Source organism: Lissotriton helveticus, chromosome 10 (genome assembly GCF_964261635.1).
Source record: "Lissotriton helveticus chromosome 10, aLisHel1.1, whole genome shotgun sequence".
NCBI classification, from domain to species: domain Eukaryota; kingdom Metazoa; phylum Chordata; class Amphibia; order Caudata; family Salamandridae; genus Lissotriton; species Lissotriton helveticus.
The window spans coordinates 146,312,632-146,338,973 of NC_136071.1; the positions used below are offsets into that span (position 1 = coordinate 146,312,632).

At 44.0% G+C, this 26,342-nt stretch overlaps 1 protein-coding gene across 2 annotated transcripts in view; it reads left to right on the top strand.

Moving 5' to 3' along the window:
* Positions 1 to 26,342, top strand: part of ELFN1 (extracellular leucine rich repeat and fibronectin type III domain containing 1) — a 782,219-nt gene that overhangs the window by 419,136 nt on the left and 336,741 nt on the right. Inside the window, exon 3 of one of the 2 annotated variants that reach the window (XM_078664966.1) lies at positions 15,845 to 16,016. The gene's annotated coding sequence lies outside the window, so the exon portion shown is untranslated. The remainder of the gene's footprint in view (positions 1 to 15,844; positions 16,017 to 26,342) is intronic. The other variant, XM_078664967.1, reaches the window with a different exon arrangement.

Sequence of the window (26,342 nt, forward strand, 5' to 3'; positions counted from 1 at the left end):
TCGCTATTTGCGATTCCTTAAATGCAATCGCAATTTAAGAAATCGCAATTAATTGCAATTTCTTACATTGCGTGAGCCTTTCTGTTTCATGCATCGCAGAGGCCCTTTTTGCGTGCGCAAACGGCCGATTTTTGCGAATCGCACCGTTTGCGCTTGCAAAAAAGGTTGATGCATGTGCCTTTAAGTAAATAAATATGTTAGCTAAAAAAGCCATAGATTTTGCAGCCACTTTAGAAGAGAATCGTAGAAAATATTCAGATTCAGCAAGATCTAGGGGTGTAGAAAAGTGTGCAGTATTTTTCCTTGCAAAGTATTTGTAATTCTTCCAATAACTACAACAACTATGGGATGTGTTCATATTGTGCAAGTGGTGCATGGATTTCACATGAAAATCGGTACCTTCATAAGCATATTGTGCACCAGTGTAATATGTGTTGAGTCACTCACCAAGCAAAGTATGTTTTGGAATAAACAATTCTCTTGTGATTTCTAGCGCAAGATCTCGCGAGAAAAGCTAAGCAGTGTCGGCATGGAAAATGCGGTCAACTAACATTTGCAAGAGAAAACTACGCGTGTGCGTAGACATCGGACAATTATTAAACTCCATAAACAACGAGTAGGTCAACAATCAGGAAATCTCCAAAACTACACTTGCTCAATAAGAAAATTGCACACTGCATTGTGCCCAGAAGCATTATTTCCGTGCAGCAGCAAGCCTTTCATGTTCATCGTCACTCCCGGCTATCATTATGGATTTTATGACAAAAAACTATTGAGCCGAAGAAGCTAAGAAAGTAGTCCCTTCTCCCCAGGCTTCTAACAATAAAAGGAGGGCCCCTCCAACCAGGATAATGAGGCAGGAACAGGGGAAATGCAAAATGCAACAAAAAAACACACAACCTGCCTACTCTGATAGACAGCAATGATGTAACTCATATATTATCTAAGGCGCTAAAAAGTCACAACTGAGCCTTGCGCTTCAAAAAGACTCATACAACTCTGATAATTTTATATATGGAAAAATATCAATTTATTCAAAAATGTCTACTTACCTTCTCCCCAGTCTACCTGGATTGTCCCATTTGTCCCTTTTAGCAAGGCCCGCCCACTGAACCGTGACCTCATAACCACAGAAAAAAAGACTTCGACTGTTGTGACGTCAAACATTTCTCAATTTTCCCGGTATTTCCATTGGAGTCCAACCAGTGGGGCAATTTCAGCCCTCGAGCTCCAGGGGGTCCCTCTTGGTCCGAGAGCTCCTGACTGGGTCAGCGAGGGGGGCCCTCCATGCACTTTGCGGGGGGGCCTCAAGTTTTGTTACGCCATGGAGTCCAAGGTGCCTTATGTGCTAGCCTTCTCCACCCCAGGAAAATGTTTTTTGGGTTTTTTTTGCAACAATTTATTATTGCTATTTTAGTAAACCAGCACACCCAGTACACAGGACAATAAATAGCTGAAATAAAGTACACTTTTTAGCAGAGGTACAGTACAGCAAAACATTCTCTCGACCTCCAGACCTGAAGACCTAACCCAATAACACAATGCAGGGCACTCCAAGTGAGGAAAGATGGGTGAAGGTGGCCTCATGGCCTCATACAGTGTGGGGCATAGGCCAGCAACCGTGCAGCTTAGCGGACCAGTATCCAGTTTAGGAGTCGGTGATCACCAATCACCGCTGGGGTGAAGGGAACATTTTTTTTTTTTTAATAAGGTTTACAGGAAACGGAACCAGAACAAAGTGTCTGGGTCCAGGTTATTATTGTTACCCACTGTGCACATGGTTGTGAAAACTATTGTGTTGGAAAATAAAGTTTTAAAAGTTCACCTTCTTTTCACTGTGAGAGAAAACGGTGGGCCAACTTCCTGAGGGGTGAAGAAATATTTAATAAAAAAAATATAATCTTGGTTATGAGCTGAAAAAGGTTTCAATGATGCTACATGCAAAGGCTTTCTACTTAACAGTTTTGTGGAAAGGGCCTACAAAAGTGCTTCACTCTGTCAGCTCAGGGCTGCTTTCCGTGATTGAGACATCCTCTGTTTTTAACGTGCAGTGCTGGAAATGTACTGCTAGTAATGCCCCGGTTACTACAGGTAATCTTCATTACTCCGAGTCCCAGTCTTCCTCGCTACAGTATAGTTTCCCATCCCTCCCTTCCCTGTTATGTATGGCTTAATGCAGTGGTTTGCTTTGGTTACAGGTGGAGCTCTGGGTGCACTTCCATTTTATAGTGTAATTGACCATATTGGAGGGATGGGGAACTAGTGTGCTAACGTTTTCTTGGTAGTTTCTGCAGAGAGACAGAGGGCCTCATTACGATGTCGGATGGTAAGCATTCTGACACACTCGGTGTCTGAACCATTTCCGACCGAATCGGATTTGGGGAGTCCAATTGACCAGTTACGATGCTTTCAACACCATTCGGTCGGACTCCCTTTGACTTCAAATGGAGCAGGTGTTCTGACCAACAACACAGGCTCCCATTGAAGAAAGGAGTGGTTGCGGAAAACCTTGCACTCTGTGTCGGGCACCTCATGGGGCCTGCCACATAGTGCATTGTTGTAAAGAAGAGACCCATGGGTACCCCCACAGGCCACAACCAGAGGCCTCCAGGTGAAAGGGACCTGCTACGGCCCCCCAAAGTTGGTTTCCGACAGCCGATCCATGTCGGATCAACCGATTCGGAAAGGCTGTCCAAATCCAACATCGTAATCGTCGGTCAGAAACACGGTCCATAGACCTGTATGAGTCGGCTCCAACTGACTCAGTTTCTCCAAATGCTCTTCGGAACTGAGTCAGAACCGAGTTGGAAGGTCCGAACAGTTTTCGACTATCGTAATCGGTCTGTCGGATAAGTTTCCGATTCGGTCGGAAATGCGGGTTCCGACACAGATTCGGACAATAAGAATGCCGTTCGGAGTCTTTCCGACCGACACTGTCATGAGGCCCTAAATCTCGTTGTGTTATTATTGTGGTGAGGAAGACAGACGAGAAGGTAATGTCAATTCAGGCATGGAAAGAACTTCTATCTATAACAGAATGTTTCTTTGTGTATGTTTAAAAGCAGATACCACATAGGGCCTGATACACTGTTTTGGGGTCCCAGAGCCTGTGATTCATACATTCTCAAGGGTTATAACTAAAAGACCAAAAGTTGCAATACTGCAAAGGCACATTTCTTACCAGCAATGTCTTCCTGACCAACAATGTGCATTTTGCAACTCCTTGAGATTTGCATTGGAGGCGGGGAGGGCATGAAAGATGCATTACCCTTATAAATCACAGACACATTTAGCAATATTTTATTTTTGCAATTGAAGTTGTGAATCATCTGTACCATGCTGCCTTTGCTAAGGAGGTGATATTGATTTTGCAAACAGGAAGCTGTCATGAGGGACAAACGACACTTTGTGAGTGCAGGCTTTGGCAGTGGGAGAGCAACTAACAGTACGGGATACTTTCACATGCACCTCTTACCCATCGGATCATGTCTTTTTAAAAAAATGTATTCTATCCCCTGTCCCTTTATAAGTTAAAAAAATGTAAGTATATGTTTTATAGGTGTTATGTTGTAACTCAGTGGAGAAGCGTGGCTCAGTGGTTAGAGGCGGCAGACCCGGAAGCTGAGATCGGCCGTGGACCAGGGTTCGATTCCCCGCCTCGGCGGGTCTCGGGCTCAAAAATTCCACGGACTTGACAATTCTCGCTCTGGTGCCTACTCGACTCACGGGGTCACACTCTGCGACTCTGGGCAATAGCTTGCTTAATCTCCACTACGGCCCCTTGCGGCGGGATGCCTGGCTTTCACCTTGTGGATACCCTGCCGGGGTATCTCACAGGGGAATACCAGGACGGGTTCCCTAAGCAAGCGCCTTGATACCTTCGGGTGATACGTGCGCTATATAAGTCGCAATACATTTACATTTTACATTTATGTTGTAGGCATCTGGCTGGGGCAAAAATTGGGTCTGCTGAAGAAAATGGCTACAGTGACATCATAATAGTTCCATGGGTTGTAATGTTAGTAAGGCAAATTGTCCCCATGTCCCCTTAGTTGGTTAGTGAAATACAGTCATAAATAAGGTCCAGTTGGTCCCTCAAAACCCTGGCACTGGTGCCACTGCACCTGCTGCACTAATGAAAACTAAGCAACTGAATGGCCAGATAATGTGAGAAACGATGCCCCTTTGAAGATTTTAAAACAGTTAAATCTGTATTCTGCTTTTTGAATTGTAATTTGATATGAACAGTCTGTGTTTCAATAAAGTTTTCATTTAGATTCAAAGTTGACTACTTTAAAATATATATATATATCGTTCAACTGTTGACTCTTGTGCTCCTTTTGCTAAAGATTTGTAGAGAGTTTTCAAATCTGTGTGCAGAGAAAGAAGTGAACATTTTTCGTCTTTAATTAAAAATTGTTTGTCAAGACAGGGCTCTCAGCTATAGGAACAATATCGGGGCAGTGGGCATCCAGATGAAGCCAGGGACTGCAAGCTGTAGTAGGTGAATTATTAACCTCTTCCATGCTCATGACAAGCCCAGCTCGTCATGAGTCACAGTGGAGCTGTGTCCTTTGACGAGCTGGGCTCGTCTTAACGGTCGCGGTCCGCCCACGCACGGTTGATTCCCCACCTGTGCGGGAGAATTAATCAGAGGGCGGAGTCGTGACGAGCCCATCTCCTCATGAGCACAGCTCTACTGTGAGTCATGACGAGCTGGGCTCCTCACGAGCACCGCAGCGCCACCCTCCCCCCCCGCACCGTGGGGGGATTACCCCCGCAGCAAAGGGGTTAACTTTCTGGTAGGCCTGGAAATCATTTTAATTATACTGGCGAAATGTGTGTAACTTCTTAATTACGAATAAAGCGAAATTTTTGACTTTTCCCAAAACGTTGCATTACGAATGACTTGTTCATGCCGCAATGTTTTACCGAAAGACATTTTCTACTCACGCCAGTCTCCTGCCAGTTTCCATCAAGACTTTTTTGAAGCGAAGTGTACTCTTAAGTGAAAATCAAGATTCCTGCAAACCACATTTCTCTCCAAGCGCAGAGATTCTCGTTTCTTTGACAAACAAACCAAAAACAAGCAACTACTGGGCTCATCTGCTTTACATCCTATTGCAGTAATGCACCAACTATAAGAAACGCTGCTATATTGGTTACAAAACAAGCCAATATTACCAAACGTCCTCTATAAACACCCAAAGAAAGACTATTTAGCAAGCTGTGTGTCATCTTGAGTTGAAAACAAAAGAAAGACTATTTAGCAAGCTTTATGTCATCTTGAGATGAAAACAAAAGAAATACTATTTAGCAAGCTGTATGTCATCTTGAGATGAAAACAAAAGAAAGACTATTTAGCAAGCTGTATGTCATCTTGAGATGAAAACAAAAGAAAGACTATTTAGCAAGCTTTATGTCATCTTGAGATGAAAACAAAAGAAAGACTATTTAGCAAGCTGTGTGTCATCTTGTGATGAAAAAAACAACTGATAACCGCCCCAGTAACCCTGTGAAAATGTACCAGTCATGCAAGCAAGCATCACAGGAGTCAGTACAAAGCCGATGAAAGGAGAGCAGGTTGGAAGGGATTGCGGGTAAGTCATGAGTGGTGAAAACACAGGGCTTTCCCAGTCCAGAGGCTTGTTTCTTGGCAGTGAGAAGGACGCCTCTCAATCTCTCTTTGACACTTCCCTGGAAGGAGAAGAAAGTGCCGTCAGGCATCCAGGCCAAGACAACAAGGCAAGCACTGTGCGCGGTGCAAAGGAACCGCATTCCACACAAGATCACAAGACCAAGAGGTGGGAGCAGGACATGAGATGGACGCGTTGCCATGAGGCCCTCACAAAGCCGGCCAAGATTCTGTATAATGGAGTGAGGTACTTACAAGTGCAAGTGCTAACCCTTGACAAGTGCGACAAGTGACCTCATCTGGTGGTCACCGCTCTGCATTTTGTTACTGTGCAATCGATTCAATGGGGCCTCTTAGCGCTTCGACAAAGGCCCTGCATTCATGGACTTGATGAATAGTTCCTAGACCCTGTTTTAAGTCTGGCCGAGTCTGGACAGTACTCCAAGCCTGAAAAGATTGGAGGAACCTTGCCCTGGAAGAAAATTCCAAGATTTACACCACTTATGTAGCCGCTAAACCTAGTCTTCGCCAACAGCCACAGTCAACTGTTTTACACCATTAAAATTATCAGGTGTGCTCAACCTCGGTCATCCACACATTTCATGCAAACAAAATGGCCAGAGGTATTTTACTGATTGTATATTACGTATCTGTCTTAACGATATAAAACTTTAGTCGCGAAAAGGGTCATTTGTGTGTGCATATGATGGATGCAGAGGTAGCAATATTTAGTTTTGTAAAAATAAACACTCAAGTAAATAAGTGCAGGGGCCAGAGTGTTTCTTAAGAGCCTTCCACCAGTGATACCAAATGCTAGGTTTGCTGAATAACAAGGCTGCCTAGTTGTGATACCACCTCATGCCCCCTTCTTCCACCACCCTACGTTTCCAGCCTATATTTCACTCTTGCATATTCTTTTTAATTCCAAGGTGCTCATGTCCAACATCTCCAAGGAGAAGGGGGCAGCAGTGTATGTAAGTGACAGATAAACTGTGAGTAAGGTCAAGCATGGGTGCCCCATTAGTAGCTATTACTTCAGAATTTATTCCATCAGAATACATATTTAACTAGTCTAATCTCTGTTGTATTGTTGTTCCATATCTTTGGGGCTTTGTCTGGGAAGTATTTGGACAAGGCTACTTTTTGTTAAATTAATGGATCTCTGAGCACAGAGTAGTTTTGCCACAGAGCATTCTCTTCCTAGTGTGGAGGTACATTTGCTAGGCAGAGAGTTAGGTGCATTTAGTATTCCCCCTAATCTAGGCTGATTTGAAGGCACACCATGCCCCAGTAGATGTTAGACCTTGCATCCTTGGTGTGGTTATCCTAACTTTTTGCCTTAAACCCTCCTGTTTTGCTGACTTTGTTTTTGCTGGCTTTTGGACTGCACACTTTACCACTGCTGACCAGTGCTAAAGTGCTTGTGCTCTCTGCTTTAACCCCTTCGATGCTGGCCCGTTTCCGCCGCTGTGTGGTAAACAAACGAACAGGGCGGGGCCGTGACGAACCCCAGCCGTCATCCGCACACGAGCGTCGCGGAGCGTGACGGCTGGGGTTCGTCACCAGCATGGAAGGGGTTAAACATAGGGAATTGGATTATACCTAGTTGGCATATTTAATTTACTTATAATTTCCTAATAAAGTGGTACCACATGTGCCCAGGCCGTGTAAATGTAGTGCTACTGGGGGGCCTGTAGCACAGATTGTGCCCCCTTCTTAAGTAGCTCTTTAAACATGTCTACCATTGCAGCCTATTTGTGCAGTTTGAAACTGTCATTTTGGCCTGGCGAAATAAACCTTTTGTCAGGGCTAAACAATTGTTTTTAATACATATAAGTCACCCCTAGGGTGGGCCCTGATCATCCCAGAGGGCAGAGTGCAATGTATTTGAAAAGTTGGACATGTACTTTTAAGTTTTCAGTGTCCTAGTGTTGAAAAACTCTTAACTCTGAGATTGAACTTGCGGGCTGATCTAAGCTCTTTCTATTCCCCGAGTTCCTTCAGACTAGCTGTGTCCCATCCACTGAACTCCGCTCCAACTCTAGTCTGTTCAAAAGATTCCAAAACTCACACTGTCCCCCCCACCTATCTGCTCTGCACTAGCTCAGTCTCATCTCTCGCTTCTTAAGTCCCTTAAATCTCTTTTTGCACCTGACCCCCTGTGCTGGTACTGCTACTAAACAAAGCTTGGTTAGATCACTCTGATACCAAATGTACCATTTTTATGTGTGTCCCAGTTCTCCCCTTCGTCTCGGCGCTTTCCGTCTGCACTGGTCCTTTGATGCTCGGCTCAGTCTTCTGATGTCTGTCCATCATCCGCGTCTCCTTTCCAGACACGTGGGAGCTCTCGGAGCTCCATCCCAAATCAATACCCGTCTTCTGATGTCTAATTCATCTGTTTTGTGGCAGGTCCCAGGTTTGTTTGCACTCCCCAGAGCCTAGTTAATTGTTCTGCAATCTGTCCCAGGTCGGCTTCATGTCCTTGAAGTCTGATTTGCTATTCCGATATATGCCCGGATCCTTGATGCTAGTCCCGTACCGATCTGAATTCCCAGATGCCTGATTCAGTTTTCTGATGTTTGGATTTAATGTTCGCCGATAAATCTTTCTGATGTATAGCCTGTGTCATTACTTTAATGTCTAATGCCTCAATATCTCCCGCGCCTTCTGTTGCACATATATACCCATCATGTTGAGTGGAGAGGGGATGGCTTTGTTGTGTTGCTCCAAAACCGGTGCAAACAGTAAGTAGCCACCTGTTTTCAGAATGGATAGCCGTGCATCTACTATCCTTGAAACAAACTATGGCAGCCAGGGTACCCAATGCTGTACCACCTGGAGTATTCTTTGTAATTTTAGACAGGAGTTGAAAACAGGGCTTTTCAGTGCATCAGATTTCCGGTATGATACCTGTTCACTGTCCGATCATTGGTCAGCGCCAGGACACCGTCTGGTAACAGTGCGCTTTACAAATCCCAATAACATTAACGCCTTAGCTGCGGCCGTTATTTCGGCGCAGTGCTGGGCGTTCCAAAGAGTGGGCAGGGCCGCATCGGCCGTTGAAAGTTCGCAGCACCAGCCAGGTAGTGCTCTGAACGTTCAGCGGCCAACGGCAGCAGCAATGGGGTTAACATTCACCGTAACAATGCAACCCCAATGCCCACCTCTAATGGCCAGCTGCTCATTGGCCGTACGTTAGAAACATTTCACACTGAAAAAGAGAGGCAATAACCAAACATGTGTATATAAACAATCAGTCCAATATACGACCAGTAGATCCTTTTCGTGTTTAAAATACAATATTGTTTTTGTTTCTAGTCCAACTATATTGTATTTTAAGCAGTTTCTGGAGACTGATGTATATGTTTGTTTCATTTAGCAAACGTTTTGATTGTTTTTGTGCTAAGGTCTTTGGAATGGCCTAGATGGTGGCCTTTTAATGTTTGAGCAAGGTGTATGTCTTTTTTAATGTTTAAATGTGATTTTCGTTGTGCTTGTGACTTGTTATATGTATGGCTTTTGCATGTTTGCAGCCCTGAGAAAGCCTTTGTCGAGGTGAAACACGTTGGGTGTGCTATCGTTTTTTGGATGAAGAACCTGAATAAAAAGATAAAACACATACAAAAGGATCTGCTGGTCCTATATTGGACTGATTGTTTATATACACATTGTTTGGGTATTGCATCTACTAACCTTGCTACGGCATTGAATGCAAGATTCGGTCACATTACCCCCATGTTATTTTCGTACACTGGCTTATGCTGCACTAAAATTGTCTGTTTCAAATGATATGCATTATTTCCATTGAATTAAGCTGGATACTTTCTTTTGTGTGGAGTGCATATTTGTGGCTTTTCCCGCATAAATTTGGATAACTTGTACATTGTTGCAGCGTCTGCAAAGGTTCTAAGTCTCACACAAACTTGTGACAGGATTCAGGAGACCCCCAACCGAATTCAGATTTTTTGAAAATCAGTTCTCTGCAGCGAAGGAGAGGCCCTTCTATGGAAGTGTGGGTTTTATTGTAATTTAAATGCACTGCTCGGTAACCTAGATCAACAAAGGACATGCAAGCTTTTAGGTGTGGCGTTAGCGAAGACCTTTTGATTGTACGTAAATTATACATGTCATACTTACATTTAGTGGCCTGCTGTTGATTGGTATTCACATTATTCTTTCACCCACTACAGCATACAGCATGGGTCAGCTATTGGCTAGCTTCATTGTGACTGACAGTATTCTGCTCTTTCACAAAGAGCCAATCAACACCAAAAGTAGCTCCCTTCAGTGACAGGCCACAATGACAAAATGGGCCTTTTGAGACTAAAACATATCTTAGCATTGATGATGGTAATGAAGTATCTTTATTTGATTATTCATTAATAATCATAAAAATACAAGTTAAAAATTAAAAGCATAAACATAAAAAATCAAATCTCACAAAGATAAAAATAGAGATAAAAGTCATTACACAAACCGGTATGGCTTTATAAAACCCAATTAAAACATATACGAACACAGTATAGGTCTAATTCATACAACTGTTATTTACACGATACGACAAAGTGCATCGTTCAGATACAGGGCATTTAAAAAAATAAAAACAGGACTGCAGTTATAATGGAAGGATCGGCAAGCATCTGAAGATAGAGAAATGCAGGCCTGTTTTGATTGGGAAAAAAAACCTTGACCTTAAAATGGATAACAGTTATTTTCTGTGAGGGAATTAATACCTTTTAAAAAACAAGATTAAATGTTCCAAAGTCTGTAATGAACTATAGTCACAGGGGCAGGCTAAGATGGACTTGGGGTCATATTGCCCATAAGAGAAACATAACATATGTCGTATTGCGCCCAGTCGAAATTTAGAGACGAGTGATCTCTCCCAAGGACTTCTGACTGGAGCAAAGTAAGGCTTGAGTCATCACAAGTTTGGATGATCTTATGGACTCTCATGGTGTCGACTTTTCCAAAGCCGCTGATTCCCTGCTTTCAATGGCCTGTCTTAAAAACAGCTCTCTGATCTTCCTCCCATCCCTTTTAGTGATGAGCTGGGGGGCATGCTACAATTTAGTAGCTGCATTTTTAATATAAGACAGCCACAGGATTTTGTGCCCGTGGTCACAATACAAGCAGTCCTGAATCACCTCCCTGTTAAAAGTTGTATGTTCCCCAGTCCATACTGATACCCAGAGAAGCAGTGGGGCTAATTTGACATGATCTTCAACATATCCCAGATCCAGTTCTTTAACCCCTTCGCTGCGGGGGTAATTCCCCCGCTCTGCTGGGGGAGAGGGGCGCGCACAGCGCCCGCATGCTCAAGACGAGCTCAGCTCGTCATGAGGGACGCGCTCCTGTGCTCATGACAAGCTGAGCTCGTCACAGGTGCACCGGCTCCCGTGGAACGCTCAGCACAGCAGGGGAATTCTCCCCGCACCTGAGCGTTCCATGGCTCATTACGAGCTGAGCTCGTCATGAGCACCGGAGCGCCGTGGGTCATGACGAGCTCTGCTCGTCATGACCATGGTAAAGGTTATGGAGAAAAGAGCTTGGGCTAGCCGTACCTACCCCAAGCAATTCTTACAGAACCGATTCTCCTCCTACTGTATTTTTAGGGTTTTAGAATAGCTCCATATAGCAGCACCATATGTAAGAACCGGCAAACATTTCATTTTGTAGATTTGGAGCAAAGGGATTATTGCCTTGCTTTCTATCGATAGCAAAAACTTAAAAAGGGCACCACACGCTTGATTAAATCCCTGGCTTCTAACAGTCAGACAGAGAGACCAATTATTATGTTGGCCGAAGGTAATACCCAACTATGGAAAGGCATTGACCCTTGAGATAACCTTCCCTTTGATAGCAAGGGGCCTCATTTCAGAGGACTGACTCCCACAAACCATGTAATTGGTTTTAGCAATATTAGTGTCTAAGTCAATCTCGTCCATAAATTTAATGAACAGGTCCACCAGACCCCAAAGACTCTTCGAGGTGCGGGATAACAAAAGTGCATCATCGGCATATAGCAGGGATGGAAGAAAAGCGGTACTCACCTTAAGCATATCTTTCCCATTTAATATAGACAATTATTCAAGCCGTTGATATATAGCAAAAATAAAAGAGGTGCCAAGACGCACTCTTGCCTGACTGCTCAGGGAAGATTTAAGCATTCCCTGCATTCCCCCTCCTGTCCGTACCGAACAGCAACAGAAATATCTGTATGCAGAGCTCTTAAAAAATCTAGCAGGGTTTGGGGCTTTCCTAAATCAGCCAATAGGATCCACATCTTTGACTGATTCACCCGGTTGAAGGCACTGCGTACGTCCATAATCGCTAAATAGACAGTACCTTGCTTAGTCACAACATATTTCCCTAACATCAGATTTAGGTTTAGACTTTGCTCCAGTGTGCCCCTACCTTCCCTAAACCCATACTGGAATGGACTAAGGATATTAATGGGCTTTGCCCACTCATCTATTCGGTTCAGAATAATTCTGGCTGCCAGTTTAACAATTGAATTTAGCAGAGAGATAGGCCTATAACAGCTTATGTCCTGTCTATTTCGTTGTTTGAAAACTTGTACGATTGTAGCAACTTTCAATGACTTGGGGATGCCGTCGATAGCCACTGCATTAAGGACGTTCATAATTAGCAGGGCCCAAAAAGGATTGTTCAACTTATATAGGTCCATAGGGACCCCGTTAGGGCCAAGAGCCTTGTTGGAAGGGCTGACTCAGATTGCAGAGTTGACCTACTCCAGCTCGAACCTAATATCCAATGGGAACTTAGGTGCTACTTCGACACTGTCCATTGGCCCACTGGAGACCATTGAGTAGATTTTACTAAAATGAGTCATCCACTGTTCTGGGTATATATGGGTACCTATGTCCTCAGGAGTACCTGGAGGCAATTGTTTCCCCTTAACAATCTCCCAGAACCCTTTAGTGACTCCCATTTCACAGGTGTACATCAGACAGTACCATGCCTCTTCTTTCGGAGTGTGTTTCCTCTCCTTAACAGCTAGCCTATATTGGACTCTATCAAGGGAAATATCCTCTTGAATCCTTGGCCGGACGTTAAGGGCCTTTCTTAATCTCTGGTTAGCCACACTACAGTTATCATCAAATCACCTAATTTTTTTCCAGTCTTCTGGTACCAGAAAGATGGTGCATAATCTGCTTAGCTGAGTTACTTAAGGAGTGAAATTCTTCCAAGACCCCCGCTGGGGTGGGGGGAATCTACTATGAGTAGAGAAGCCATAAGCAAATTCTGGTTTGCCCCAGTAAAGAAATTAAACTGAGTGGAAATCAAGATACTGCGCCATTTAATTCTGAGCCCGGTTCATTTTTGCTCAAATCACCTATAGGCACTAACGTATAAACAAAAATAGGATTATGGTCTTTAGAGCAGGTATCCATGACTCCCCCTGCTTGTACTAATTTCCCCAGTGGCCTAAAGATGAATACATAGCCAATTGCGGACCCTTTTCCCCGTACAACAAAAGTTGGCTTTTGGTCAAACTGTTGCCCCTCCATAGACCCCAAATTAAGAAGACTGGTCTGCCCCAGAGCTTTAATCAATTTCCGACCCCTTTCATCAGTCTCAAGAAAACAGAAGGGGTGGGGGATCATCTCTCCCAAAAGAATCAGTATCATCAAATATCCGCCCTATCTTGGCATTAAAATCCCCACCTAACATCAAGCTAAAATGTTTCAGTTTAGAAAAGGCTCTAACCTCTAATACAGATATCACTGTGAACAGTGACTTAATCTGGCAGCCATTGCTGTACACAGAACTATAAAAATAATAACTAAACAAAACTAACATTACAAGATACCTCCACCCACAGAACCTGGATCCCCCCATGCCTCGCAGGGAAAGCAGCAACTTTAAGCATTTTTGAGGTATGAATCAGGGTAGCTAGCCTCCCCTTGGGCTCACTGCCATCTAACAGCTTTGGCTGGTACACAAAAGCACTCATACCTATCTAAAAAAAAAAACAATTCAAGCGCCTAAGTTTCCTGCAATATTATCACTTCATACTGGGTAATTAAATTAAACTATTTTTGATCTGAAAGTTTAGATTTAAATCCTGCAATATTCCAAATATAATGATTTTTTAGGGGTTTAAGCAATTCCACCAAAGATAAAGTTTTGTCCAAAAATGTCAAGAAAAACAGTAGAAAAGCCGAGAGGTTGGCAGGCAACACATATCTATTAGCTTAAACAATGCTTGTTTTAAATTATCTATGGGGCAGACTAAGCCACCCAGGCCAGTCAGGCATCTGTCTCCGTCTCCTCCGCAGACACGACATACTATCACACCTGCAGCTAAAGTCTTTGTATAGATATAATAGTCTGTCTTTTATGTCGGTGATGTGGAAGGCCATAGAGAGCTGACAGGTGTCAGGTATGTCTATCAGAGGAGAGATTCCAGGGAAATGATGCACTGCTCTGTCTGTGAGGGCTTGCCCTTCCCACATGACATTTTAGAAAAATAATAAGTACAAGCTCATGTGTGTAAAGTCAACAACAACACCTGAAAATATGGGTGATTTTGGGTTTGGACATATCATTTTGACCCCAAAGACATACAGCCACATGCATCATTGTAGGAATTTGCGATTCCTAAATTGCGAAAATTAAGGAATCGCAATTTAGGAATCGCAAATTCCTATTCATCAAGAAATCGCAAACGTTTTTGCGATTTCTTAATTTTCCTTATTTGCGATTCCTTAATTGTGAATCGCAATTAAGGAATCGCTTTACATTGATTCCTATGGGCCTAGAGGCCCATAGGAATCAATGGGAAGGCATTCTCATTTTGCGAATTCGCAATTAAGGAATCGCAAAATGAGAATGCAATTTCAAGGGTGCGGGGGGGTCCAAAGGACCCCCCCCCCCGCACCCCTGAAATGTCACGTAAGTACATTTTACTCACACACATGTCCCAAGGGCATGTGTGTGTGTAAAATATAAGTTTAAAAAATGCACTTTTGTGCATTTTTGAAACTTTTTGCAAATTACCATGAAGGTTTACTTGATGGTAATTCTTCCCTTCCTAATTGCGAATTCGCAATTTAAAAAAAATCATGCATAGCATTTAAGAAATCGCAAAATTTGTGATTTCTTAAATGCTATCGCAATTTAAGAATTCGCAAAAAATTGCGATTTCTTAAATTGCGAAAAATGAAAAAAATAATGATGCATCCCAAAAAAGGTTTTTGCATTCGCAAACGGATGAATTTTGCGATTCCCACCGTTTGCGAATGCAAAAAAGCGTGATGCATGTGGCTGATAGTGAGTAAAAAAGGGAAACCATTGACTATAATGTGCAGGGGAACAGATGCATTCCCTATGATAATCACCAGAGTTACTACCTGTTATTATTAATTTGTATTATGCATAGTGCACTTTGCAGATGTATCTCTTAGGGAGTGAGAGAGACAGGGAGCATGGGAGCTGTCTGCATAGGCCTTGGGAAGGTGGGAGTATGTAAGGGCAACAGAAGGAGCGAAGGACAGGGCAACGGTGAGGCCCTGGCTATGACCGGCAGAACTTCAGTTTTTCAAAGGTCTTCCTCTTATTTGACCACTTTTTTTTTATAGTTCCTAATCTATGAGTTGTGCAAAATTTAGATTTCACCTGCACAGTTATGTGCAGTTGCCATTGTGTGGTATTTTGCAAACATTTTCTTGCAAAAGCATTTTCTCAAGATTAATATAGAAAATCTTTGCAACTTCATAAACCTAATGTATCTGTCACTACTGTTTACTTTTTTTTTTGTCACTTGCAGCTTTTTTACATATTTAACCTTTTCCTACAGGGACCTCTTCCCAAAAGGACTCCTCAGGAACACGGTTTCTTTCCCAGGGCTTGTTTTAGAGTAACACCCTCCCATTTCTGCAAGAAATTATAAAACAAGTAGCTAAACTTTCTCCACCATTCCATCATTGCAGTGAAAGCAATTCCTCCAATGAGCTCTCCTCCTGAATTTGCATCCCCTGCTGAAATTGACCAATTTTCCACTCAACTCCAAACCATGCCCATAGTGTGGCATATGCAGCGACCGTGTTCACATAATAAATTAAGTTAACCACGCCTATATCTTTTCATATGCGTACGTCAAAGAAACTACATATTTGCTATTGTTTGCTCACCTTTACTTGCTAATATTGACATGTTCTTATTTTTCTTCTCTTTATCCAGCTCAGGTGCTGAGCTCCATGCCTGATCCCAGTTGTCTCCTTCAGTCGTGTACAATGAGTCCAAGGGAAACAGCAGCGGGTGATCCAGCCGCATTCCACCGCTCTGAGAGGACCAGCTCTTTAAATGGCAGACACCTAATGTCAAGACGTAATGTCCTGTGATCGACACACAGGTAGGAAGATCCCGTAGTACTCGCCTTGCATCAGGCAGCAAAAGTGTGTCATAAGCTGGCTCTAATTGATCAACCTTCACAAATGGCAGATGAAAAGCAATGAAATCACGAGAGACCTGAGAAAAGTTATGCCTGAATCAGGGACTATGATGATGCTCCAAATTGTTGGCAATTATATCTGAAATGTTCTTTATCCATGGGTAAAATTTGTTAAGATTAGAACTGGTTCACTTCAAAGATTGAGAGGCTTAAATTAAAATCGCTGAGAACAAAGTTGGCCATGAAATGTAAATGTAAATGTAGCCGTACTTGTAAAGCGCACTGATACTCCTGAGTGTCCTGGCGCTGTACTCATACCCCTGACTCAGTCACGGCCTGAGATACCGACGGACAGAGCGGGGTCTCATATATCCTGAGCCAGGTCCAGGAAGAGGTGAGGTCCACTCCCCGGACACACTGGTACATATTCTACCAGGTGCCGAAGAGAGGAGTTGAAACAGCTGAAGGAAAATCATATCCTTTACTGGTTTTTCACTTGTGTGTTTTTTCATATATATTTTTCACACCTTAATCATAACCAATGCAGTAGTATTGTTATAGAACAGAGACCCTGACGAAAGCCGAAGGACTTATCCCTGAGTGGCTGAAACATGTTGGTCTCCTCGCAGCTATTTGCTTGGACTGCGATGACGATAGTACACTGTTCTTGTTTTTAGTAAGGAAGGGGCGAACAATTATTAAAGTTTTCTGGGTTGAGCTCCCTATCCTTTTTTGAGATCACCACTTATTTTTTGTTTACACTGCACCCCGCATCACATCAACATCATGTGGTAGTACCGAGTGATTGTGGGTCGCTACCCCATATCTGGTTATCGGGGTATGCCGGTCTCAATGATCTAGAGACACAATACCCGTTTAGGACTACCCAATGATAATATTGATCATTACAAGACTGTTGATGGGAATCCTATACCAGGGGGGACTCACGTTACTGGTTCTTCACATCTTGTGATCTGGTTTGTTAGTATATTTTGTTCATACCCTTGTACTATTGATAAGGTGTTGATGAGCAGAGGACTACGGTTGAATCCTTAATAAGACCCCTAAGTTTGTAGTTGTTTGTTGATTCCTATGGGGGATAATACTTAGGTTTGGTCTATAAACATCCCTCTAGCCCTGCATTAACTTGTGTTTTTCGCTGTACTCATACCGCCAGGGAACCCTTCCTGGTTTTTCCCCGTGAAATGTCCACTCCTGGGCATCCCCAGGGTGCAACCAGGCATCCCTAGTGCTGTAGGGGGCCGTTGTGGAGACTAAGCAAGCTATTGCCCAGAGTTGCAGCGTGGGACCCATGCTTAGAGTAGGCACCGAGGCGAGAAATCAGGTCCGAGGAATTATGAGCCCAAGATCCGCCGAGACCAGCCAAGGCAGGAATTGAACCCTGGTCCCGAGCCGGACCTCTGCATCAGGGTCTGCCGCTCTAACCATTGAGCCACACTTCTCCACCAAATTAGAATCTGATTTAGTTGAGTGATATGGGGGCTGTACAAAGAAGGATCCCACCCATAGAATCAGACTGATTCTTTATTGTCATACGGATGCTGTAGACCAGGGTTCTCCAAAGTCCGTCTTGGAGGGCAAGATCCATGCCTGAGTTTTAGCATATCCCCATTTAGATAAATGTAGTCATCTTAAAAATCTGGCATGATCTGGCCGTCCTCGACCGACTTTGGAGAACCCTGTTGTAGACTATACACAATTCACGACCAGACAGAAGCCTAGTCATGCGTAGCCGTGTTGATGCAATATTGATGCGACTCTGATTTCAGGCACCCCTCTATTATATAATCAGGAGACAAGAATAAGGGGTGGGAAATATCCACTATCCTTTTAATCTGTAGTACCCAAGTAGGAAGTCCTCAATAGTTAACCCTAGTAACACACTGTCTGGATTCTAGTTCCTAATCCTTATTTACCCTCCACCCAGTTGTACCACACACTCAGTGTTCTGTCCATCCAGCCAGAGAAAGTGCTCCGCCCTGTTCGCCATCTTTGTAGTCTTAGGTGCTTTGCACTGGCAAGGACATGCTCAGCGTTACTGCAGCATCCTGAATCAGTGATCCTGGTTCATCCATGCCTGGGTCCCTAAGAGGCAGAGACATCTTGCTGACTTGCAGAGCTAGCATGCAGTTGAAGATGCAGCTCAAAGCAATTAAATCAATCGACTTTTTAGAGTAGCCTCAAGCATTCTGGGGCAGTTGATAGTTCTCAAATGTTCTCTTTTCTGGACTAACCTCTGAACTTTTGATGTTACCTTTTGTTACATTGTATGTCATGTTACTGGTTCCCGTATGGTGCACATCTGTCAGTGGTATGGCCTCATAGTACTTTCAGTTGGTTAACCAGTGTCCAGGTTAATGTTGACTGCATTACTTGTTGCTGGGTGTAACACCAGAGAGCATGAGTGTGAGTTTCAGGCTAGAGTTGATATAGTGGCCCATTGCCAAGTTGTTTGTAACCTGAATTGCTCTTTGATGCACCTTTCTCGAGAAAGCTGTGATAGGAATATAAAGTACACAGCTCAGTTCTTATTTTCAGTAGTTTTGGCTCCATGACCTTTCCATAGCCCTTCAGCGGCAGCTAGGAGGCTGTTGAGTGACTAAGGGTGGGGCAATGGGGCAGGTGTTGTAAGTCATCAAAGGTCAAAAAGTGTATGGCGTCATTTTTGCTACCCCTAACTTTTTGATGAATTGACGTCCATTGCCCCCTGCAGCAAAATACAGAATGAGATGAGTGTTTAGTGTAGGAACTCGCCCATGTAATCTCACCCTTTGAGAGCCTGAACAAGATCAAACAGCTCCCACAGAAGTTATCCAAACCTTAAACCCTACCAGCATGAATGACTAGCAAAGGTCTGTTTCAGGACAGATCACAAACACCAAAGGCATTGACAAGGAGGACTTGACCACACCTCTGATCTCTAACAAATGTACACATTCACAGCAAGAATTATGTGAAATGTGCTGTGATATGTTCTGTGGTGCACAACAGGCACCAGTATGGCATTGTGGCACTCAAACCATCCAAACAGATTGCTGACAGAATGGTGTGTTCCTGCTTTGGGGGGTTTGTGGTTGGAATATCTCCTAAGTATGAAGATTAATTTGATGTTCTGAGTCAAGGAATGAATTTCAACTTCACATATTGTCTCTGGAATTCGGTCACAGATCTTAGAAGACACGTGGGTGGGACAGAACACGATTCATGGAATATGTGGCTCTGTTTATTGGTAAACACAAGCAGATGATGGACGGAGCACTGAAACTTTTCAGACACTCACCCCCAGTCACAAATCTGTCCATGGGTATTGTGTACTGTACGCGTCTAAACTAGTCCAACATGGAGCCCGCCATGTTTTCCATGGGAAATAAAACACAAAGCTGCACTGGAACCCTTACTGCATCATCTGAATTTGATGCATCGAACACTTAATTACCTGGATCTAGCATCTTTATTTCCACACATTTACCCTTGCCTTCTCCACAGCTCCATGCACATACATACCTCTTCTTGGCATGATCTAGTGCTACGTTCTCCCATTACACAATCTAGAGATATTTAGATTATTTTTGCAAAGCTTTAAGTGACCTAATGCTCAAGAAAGCTTGGTAAACCTATGGTGCACTAGGGTTGTGCCTCTAGAGTATCCTTGCCTAGATGCATCCCAGATTTTCAATTTGTGCATGTCCGATAAATTTGCATTCAATTAATCTGAATGACACTCATTTAGGAGGGCGGTGTTTTCTTGAAAACGTGGCATAGATTAGGCCCTCATGGACTTGCATTGAAGAGTAAGCTTTTTACCTTTTGTACCATAGACTATTGTTTACAAAGTTATATAGATAGCGAGCTGCATTTTATGTATGTGTTGGACGCTCCTGGACCTACACAAAAGGATGCCCACCCCAGCAGATTGTAAAGAAGGGCAGGACTGGACTGGCCGTAGCGTGCACCGGGCGTTTCCCCGGGAGGCTCGAAGGGTGGGAGCCGGTTTTGCAGTGGTGGGGGGCTGTTTTGTTACTGGTGGTCGGTTTTGCAGCATTGCTGCAATATCAGTCACCAGTAACAAAAGCAGCAGTATTACGTACTTGCATCAACCCCCTACAACCCCAGGCTGGTCCAACAATATTCCCAGGGCTCCTTTGGGTTCCCAGTTTGGCCCTGAAGAAGGGTCCTCAAGCCCTCTGGATCTCACAGATATCGGGATATTGGCCTTGAGCTCAATGATGGAGCCCCTTGAAAGGTCGGGAGCTCCTGAAGGGTTGTGCCCCCATGCACTGTAGGGGCAACATAGGCATGCATTACCCCCCGGACACTCCCCTGTAATGGGTTTGTTTTGTAGCATAGGGACTTGGGTTCCACGCCACTACATGTGCGTAAGTTAGGGTCTGCATGTGGTATAAGTGGGAGCTGCTGGCATTTTGTAATTTTGTTGTCATCTGCACTGGTTCAAGGGTTGTCCGTGGGCTGAACCTTCTCCCCATGCTCACTAGGGGTGTTATTGTGTATCTCAATCAATCAAACCATCAGGAGTTTTAAAGTGTGGCTAATCACCTGATAAGGTATCCAGGTGCTTGCAGTTCCTGAAGGCTTATGCGAACAGCCAGGTCCTGATAGCCATTTCAGAATTCCGGAAATGAGGTGATGGTCCCAAGGTGCGTTGAGAGGCTGTTGCAGGTCTTTTCAGTGGTGTGGGAGAAGGAAAAGCAGCATCCTCCACTTCTGAAGGGAGTATGTGCAAGTAAAAGGAAGGCTAAGCGTTGTCTTCTCGATGGTTGGTGGAAGTTCAGGCAGTGGTTGATGTAGGCAGCTCTTAGGTTGTGTATTGCCTTGTGTGCATGGGCAGCAGCTTGAATTGCCATCTCTTCTGTACGGGGAGCAAGTGGAGTTTCTTGAGGTGGGGTGTGATGTGGGTTCATCGGGGAAGGCCGAGGATGGGTCTGCTGTATCTATGCACCCAGCTACGGTATCCATACAAAGGCTTCCAGGAGGAAGATGCACAGTTTCTTGCTGCATTGTGAAGAATCATGCCAAGACAGCAGATGCAGAGTAGAACGTTTATGAGCAGGAATATCAATCAAAAGGAGCAGCCGCATGCAGTGGCTGCCAATGTGCTGCGTCACACTTGTGCCATGGTCAGAAATGAAAAGGAAAAGCATGGGCTAGAGCCAGTGTTCCTTGGTAAAGCAACTGCTTTATTTAGAGGCTAGGATTTTCTGGGGATGAATGTCTCATGGATGTCAATTCAACAAAATGCCAGTGAGAGAGGAAGTAATGTTACCAGGGCTGGACCAAAACCAGCCTTGGCAAAAATGCCCAAACCAGCCCTGCTCCTTTCCCTTCTTTGCTCTGCCTCTCTCTTGCCACCCATCTATTCTTGCTCTCCATTTCCCAGTGAAATAACATTTGCAGCTCCTCCATTTAGTTAATCCAACATATGAATCTGGTTGAATCTTGCCACCAACAGAGTACATAGAGGGGTTCTTGCTTAGAGTTTAAGAGGCACATTATCTTTGTGTAGAGTTGTGAGAACCACACAGTGTCACCTTCTTCGCAATCAGAAGGGGAATTTATAGTCCTATGCCCCCTAGCTTTCAATGAACAGAGGGCGCGGGCCGTGACGTAACACAAAATGATGGGGCCTCTCTGTAGAATGTGATTAGGGCCTCCTGGTCTCCCATATCTCACAGATGTTCATTGACCTTGGGCTGAATGGGGCCCCTCTTGGAGAGCTGGGCTGCATGGGTTACAGGGGCCGGTATTACGTCACTAGCCGCTGGCACCTTGATCCACTAGCATATGTCTCTGCGCTGATTGAAACTGCATACGTACCCCTTATTTCTACTCCCAGAAGAAGTTACAAATTCAGCGTCTACTACTTACTATCACAACCATTTCAGTGATTCAACTGTGCCGATGAATGGGAACGCTCATGACATTAAAGCAGCATTAGATTTAGAAAGGCTCCATCTTCTTGATTATCTAGCATGCCTCTAATTGTTTTTAGGTTTCACTTCAACGCTACTGCATAAAAGCGCATCAGGGCGAAACATTATGTTGGGGGTGCTTGAAAGAGCTTTTTTGGTAAATTGCAAGGGAAAATAAAGTACCCGTTGTCTTGCAAAAAGAAAATAAAAACCTTCCACTTACATTGCAGGGGATCAAATAAGATGCCACTGTGCATACACTGCAAGAGAGGAAATGAAAACAAGCATTAGCAAATCCGTAGTTCTCGCCTTTGAGACTTATTGACTTTGTAATGCCCTTTGGCCACGTTCTACTGCATCACAGTATTTTTGCTCATACCACGCAACACAGGCAAAAGAAAAAAATGGAAGGTTCCATGATGCCACTGGTGGCTGTCATTTTGTAGTCGGGCCAGGGGTGCCATTTTTTTTAGTTATTGATCTAAGATGGACCGGTAAATAGAAAATTGAAATTGAGATAGCACAAAAGCTCTTTTATAAGGAGTGGGAGAGGGCTGCGCTTTGGTGCCAGGCACTTACAAAATAATTATATAGTTTTCCAAAAACAAAAATACCAAGGTTGTAGGGAGGGCAATAGAGGAGCGGGTGGAGGGAGGAGGGGAAAACAGCGTACCAGAGGAAGAGCAAGGGAGATGCAAACGAGGGAGAGAGCAACATGAGGTGGGACGAGCAGGGCCGGACTGGTAACCAAAAGCGGCCCTGGCAAAGTGCTCGGCCGCCCAAACCCCCTCGCGACCGCGCTCTTCACCAAGGCCGGTTCTCGGACGATTTTATTACAGGGCCGTTTTTGCAATGCTGCAAAAACGGCCCTGTATCAAAAACGGCCCCCAGGGGCCCAAAACCGGCCCCCACCGTTGCGGCGCACCGGGGGATTGCCCGGGGCCCGCAACGGCCAGTCCGGCCTGGGGATGAGAGCAGAAGTACAAGAGGAAGGGAGCAACACAGAGCGTGGCATGTGGGGAGAAGCACACGAGGAAGACAGACGAATAACGCATGCACTTTTATGGGTTACTTATCCAAAAAGTATTTCTCAAAATGTGAGCAGCAGTAGGATGGAAGTCAGCCAATCAAAAGACTGTTTAAGAGGTTATGCTGCAAGGGGGGGAGGACACAAGAAGAGAAAGGCAATATAATGTCTAAAAAGCAAGCAAATGAGAGTGACATTGAAGCCAACCAATGGTAAGCAATGGGTGGGATCTAAGCCCACTGTGAGTTATTGTACGCCCACAATATGTCATTCACAACTATAGGCGAGAACCAAAAAGGAGAATTCCTCTAGGTAGCCACAGCCTTGTGGGCTAGCATCTCAAGCCCGGTAGCGTGGTTGACTGCCTTTTATTGCCCCACCCCTACCCCGCACATGGGACAGGGAGAGCACAGGCAATCAAACTCGCTCAAAAAAACACCTGCAGAACTCATTGGTTCACCTCGCATTCTTCCCGCCTCCAATGACGCCAGCCAATCGTGCAGCATTGCTTCTGCTCACAGAGAATGGCAGGGTCATCATGTGCATGGGGACCCTCTACTACAACCTGTCTGATAGGGGGAGAGCCAGCTAAAGTTAAATGAAGCAGAAAAGGGCTCAGCGGCACCACGGGCTCCTGCTTGCCCCCTTACACCTCCTGACGCACTTTTGCTTGCGATCTCACGTTCTGTCTCCTCCCGATGAACTCACACTTGTCTCATCCCAAGACCACCAGGAACACACCTATCTCTCTAGGCCACTATCTATCTGCCCCACTATACTCCATAGACCTCTGGTCGAGGTGCAGCAAACCGGCTGTGCGAGGGAGAAAAGAGGGAGGCTGAAGCACCAACAGGTATCAAGTGGCGGCGAGCCTAAGGTATGTATGAAAAGATGGTGTGCTACTGAGTGTACATGTATGTGTCTGAGGCTGTGTGGGTGTGTTCCCCTGCGCGTCTGTGAGAATATGTGTGCAAGTCTGTGACTGTGTGTGTGTATGTGTATGCCTGCATAAATAGTGAGTATATATGGTATGTGGGTGTCTGTGCATGCATAAATAGTGAGTTTGTGGTTTGCATGTGTGTATAAATAGTGAGTATATATATAAGTTGTGTGTGTGTGTGTTGATGTATGCATACATAGTGAGTATATATGGTGTGTGTGTTTACGCATGCATAAATAGTGAGAATATATGTGGTGTGTGTGTGTGTCTGCATGCATAAATAGTGAGTATGTGGTTTGCATGTGTGTATAAATAGGGAGCATATAAGTTGTGTGTGTGTGTTGATGCATGCATACATAGTGAGTATATATGGTGCGGTGTGTGTCTTCATGCATAAATAGTGAGTATATATGGTGCGTGTCTGTGAGTGTGTCTATGCATGCGTAAATACTGAGTATATATGGTGAGTGTGTCTATGCATGCATAAATAGTATGTGTATATGGTGTGTGTGTTTGTGTGAATGTGTGATTGTGTCTATGCATGCATACATAGTGAGTATATATTGTGTGTGTGTGTGTCTATGCATGCATAGATAGTCAGTATATATGTTGTGTGTGTGCCTATGCACGCATAAATAGTGAGTATATATGGTGTGTGTCTGTGCGTGTGTCTATGCATGCGTAAATAGTGAGTATATGTGGTGAATGTGTCTATGCATGAATACATAGTGAGTATATATGGTGTGTGTGTGTCTATGCATGTATAAATAGTGAGAAAATATGTGGTATGTGGGGGGTGGGTGTTTGTGTGTGCTTATAAATAGTGAGTATATATGTTGGGTGTGTGCCTATGCACGCATAAATAATGAGTATATATGGTGTGTGTCTGTGAGTGTGTCTATGCATGCATAAATAGTGAGTACATATGGTGAATGTGTCTATGCATGAATAAATAGTGAGTATATAGGTGTGTATGTGTCTATGCATGTATAAATAGTGAGTATATATGTGGTGTGTGGGGGGTGGGTGTTTGTATGTGCTTATAAATAGTGAGTATAGATGTTGTGTGTGTGCCTATGCACGCATAAGTAGTGAGTATATATGTTGTGACTGCCCACCATGGTAAATTGCTGGCCCTGGCACAGTGGTGGTAATCCATGGCAACTAGTGAGCATCCATGGATAAGATGTTGGCCCTCATCTAATTGTGGTATTTCTTGACACCTATGAGAGTCTATTGCATGGCTCTGACGCCTAGTAAAACGCGGGCTCCGGCACAATAATGTTATTTCTTGGAAACATGCAGCACACAGGGCATGATGCCCAACCTCGGTACAATTCTGACCCCAACCCAATTTCTCGTATTTTGTGGACATCCAGGGTATGTGCTGTAATGTTGGTCCTGGCAGAATGTTGGTCCGCTATGATGTACTTTGAGTACCAATGGCACCGTGGTGTTTACCCATAGAATAATGGTAGCCCTCAAAGTCTGGTAGCAGTTCCTGGCACTGGCAGACATCTATGCCATAGTGATGGGTCTGGTGTCATGGTGGTAATTCATGGCATTCTGTAAGCATCCATTGCACCATTGTGGCAACTCATGACATGCTCTGGCCCTTCATTTCACGTTGGTACTTGCCCTAGCAGAATGCTAGCCCTGGCTTAGTGTTGAGTATCTTGAACTCAAGGAGGGGGGCTCTTTAATCCAAAGGGATAGAGCACCCAGTAACTTATCAAGTAAAAAATAAAGTTCCTTTTGGAAAGGATCTAAATTCAGCACGCCACACCGCCAGGCAAACTTGTCTTGCAACCCAATTTGCACTCAATGATTAAGGCACTTATAGGTCAACTGCATATTTTAGTCAATTTGCTGATATATTTTAGTCAATAAAATTTCTTTTGTATAAATTCATATGACACACAAAAATTCAAAAGAAGCATACAAATTCATTTACATTAAAAACAATCCTCTAAACATGCAACTAAAAAGGAGAATTCACCTTTTTAGTTGCATGTTTAGAGGATTGATTGTTTTTAGTGTTGAGTATACCTGGCTTATTGGGGACATCATGATATGATAATTTTGAATACATTAAAGTTCAAGCAGGAGAGGAAGCAGTGCAGGTACACATATGGTATATGTACTCTAGTGCAGATGCTTAACCAACCTGCTCTCCAAAACCCATCATTTTCAATGAGAGTGTTCTGGAGAAAGCTTTAGGTAAGGTGGAACCTAATACATTTGTAAACGTGTGTTTCCTTAACTAGTGTCACTGAACAGAGGACACAGGGACAGGAGTAAGATTAAATTCACTGCAAACAGCTGCCTTACAGTGGGATGTATGACGTTACAACACATACTTTTACAACGCA